Raw genomic sequence first — 3298 nt, 5'->3', positions numbered from 1 at the left:
ATGTGTAGGTCCCTTTTCGCGGAGGATAACGAACCTAAACCTTGTTATACAAACCTACTAGCGAGTGCGGAATCCAAGCTAGCAAGCAAACCGAGTTAGTAGCAAGTAGAGAAACAAACACACAAGTTCACCGATTAACACAACTTGTATTAATGCAATGAGGGTTCGGTTACAAGCTCAATGTTTACAGAAATGTTCTATAAACTCTCAAAGTGTGTGTGTGAGTTCGAGACAGAATGCTCTCAAGAAGACTCTCTATCTCTCGGTATCTTTCTGTCTGTGTGTCTATCTACTGAACTCAACACATTGCATGGGTATATATACCCAAACACAGCAGGTCTGCTCGAAGGATCCGATAGATGGTCCGAAGGATCATCTATCGATCACAACATGTTCGAAAGATGAGCATGGACCTCGAAGGATGATCCTTCGAGGTCTAACATTCGAAGCATATCTTTCGAGCACCTCGAAGGATCAACAGTATCCTTCGAGGCTATCCTTCGATACAGACAGACATCTTTCAACATATTGGCCAAGTCAAACTAGGAGGATAGATGACTTGGTCAACTTACAGACTACCAAGGACATCGTTTACATACAGACCGAATACAGACAAAGTACAGACACAAGTGCACCAACAAACTCTCCCTTGGCTGTAGCTTTGTCTTTATCTTCTATGGTTGTAGACTCGTCTCGAACTTCGACGGTCTTTGGTCTTCGAGTTCTCAAAACTCTGATGTCCTTTCAAGTCTTCAAAGTCGGAGGATCTTCAAAGTCTTCACGTCTTGAAAGCAGAGAGTGTATCAACAAACTACCCGTATCATGTAGGAAGTGTGTTGACAAACTCCCCCTTAACATAAGCTCCCCCTTGAGTTATGCTCGTGAATGGACTTTATCTTTATGAAGTGAGATCCTTGTGGTGTTGATGATGGCCAGCGGCTACTCGATCATTTTCATTACTTGAGCGCCTTCTCGTCGTGTCTTCATTCCAGAGCTTGTCATCGACCATGTTCTCCTAGCCTTTAGAATCTGCACATGCAAGAAATCTAAACGCGTAATGAGAACAACTGCTTGGAATATAGTATAAACAAATGACACACGAATGACCATGTCACAAACAAACACCGTCCGACAGTTTGAAAGTTTAAAAATTTGTCAATTTTAGCCTTTTAACTTTCAAACATGCAAATTTCGACCGTTTATGAAGATTTAGTCAATCCGGCTTTCAGTCAGGTTTCAGGTAACGAAGACTTGAGCTCCAACATCGTACGATCGAAAATAAAGTAGAAAGAAAATCTTTTTGGCTTTTATAAATTTTATATTAAAACACACCTAAAATCTTTTTGGTATTTTTGAAAGTAAAAGACAACAATTTAAAATCCTTTGAGTGTTATCAAACGACATCACCGCTAATGTCGTGCTGATATGCACCAAACGACGAAACTGTTTAAAAGAAATAATAAAAGTTAAGCAGTACATAAATATATACAGACATTCTTTTTGTGAGTTTCGAGGGTAAGAGAATCATATCAGTGTACGGTCATGCCAAAACACTCTTGTTGTTCAGTTAGTTAACATTAAGATAAGCATCCTATAACAATTATCGGTATTGTTGTCCACTTAAGCTCAACTTATCAGATGTAATCATGGCGAGGGGATACGTTAAGGTATGATTTATACTTACCGACCGGTGTTCATCCACATCACGACACATTCCCGTATCAAGGTATGCATGAGAGTTCATCTTACCGGTGAGTATACCGATTATCATCTGTTTGACCGTATAAATTGTGAGATACTCACTTATTTTGATTTGAAAACAAGTCCTATGTGATATAATCACTTATTGATGAGGAACTTGATTTTCGTATGCATGAGGGCACAGGTGCAAGTCCGTGAACAGGTCAGTACTTCCGTACAGCAGAGAGACGAACTTGACACCCGGATAAATGTGATATTTTATCACTTATTTGTATGGACATGTGATTGTTTATCACTTATTGAGGTCGAATGCAGTATGCAATATGTACACGTATGTATAGTATCATGGAAGATCTAGACTTGCGTCCCCGTTATTTTTCGGTAAAAGATACAACCATGATACCCAGATGATAAGCAGCATAAAGACCGAATATCTCAGAACCTCGGCAATCTATCAAACGAAATTTCGGTACTAAGACCATATGCCAATGAATGGTTCCCACCTGGTCTTCAGTCGATTAAGATTTATATCACCCTGCACACTTTAAAATGATTGTGAGCCTACCGATACATCTTATATAGAGCTGCTTATCGTTTTGCATTTAAGGTTTAAAGAGGTTGGATAGACCACTGATGTACTATCACTTTCTCTTTTGCTCGCCAGGAAACTCATTTTTGTTTTTCTATTGTTTTTGTGTTTTTGAAATTTTTCGATGTTTTTGGATTTTCAGATTTTGGATTTACTCCCCCTAAATTCAATAAACTAAGACAAATTGAAAAACACAAAGGTATTTACAAAAATGATTTTCCGATGTTGGTTTTACTCTTGCTTGACCTTAATGCCGTTTACCAATAATAAAAAGTCAAATCTTGATTTGTCAAAAGCTTTGGTAAATAAGTCGGCACGTTGGTCATCGGTGTGGACCTTAACAACATCGATTAGCCTTTTCTCAAAGCAATCACGTATGAAGTGATATTTGATTTCGATGTGTTTGGTCTTTGAATGCTGCACAGGATTTCTAGTGATATCTAAAGCAGCAGAATTATCAACGTAAATAGGAGTAGTTAGGAATTCAAAACCGTAGTCCCGCATTTGTTGTTGGATCCAAAGAACTTGGGAGCAACAACTGGAGGCAGCAATGTATTCAGCTTCGCATGTTGATGTAGCGACACACGTCTGCTTCTTGCACTGCCATGTAACTAGGCGATTTCCTAAGAACTGACATCCAGCCGTTGTGGATTTACCGTCGATTTTACATCCGCCAAAATCAGAATCACTGAATGCGACCAAGTCAAAGTTATTATCCCTAGGATACCACAGACCGGTGTCAGGGTACGCCTTCAAATAACGAAAAATCCTTTTGACAGCTGCAAGATGTGAGGCCTTCGGGTTAACTTGATATCTGGCAAGCAGGCACGTTGGGTACATTATGTCTGGCCTTGATGCTGTGAGGTACATAAGAGATCCGATCATTGCGCGATAGTTTGAGGGACTAACAGCTTCTCCCTTCAAGTCAGGTGTAATTCCGTGATTAGTTGGCAATGGGGTACCAATGGGCGTTGCATCAGACATCTGGAACCGGCTCAAGATGTCACC

The sequence above is a fragment of the Helianthus annuus genome, chromosome 17 (genome assembly GCF_002127325.2).
Source record: "Helianthus annuus cultivar XRQ/B chromosome 17, HanXRQr2.0-SUNRISE, whole genome shotgun sequence".
NCBI classification, from domain to species: domain Eukaryota; kingdom Viridiplantae; phylum Streptophyta; class Magnoliopsida; order Asterales; family Asteraceae; genus Helianthus; species Helianthus annuus.
Note: the sequence above shows the minus strand (reverse complement) of the source record.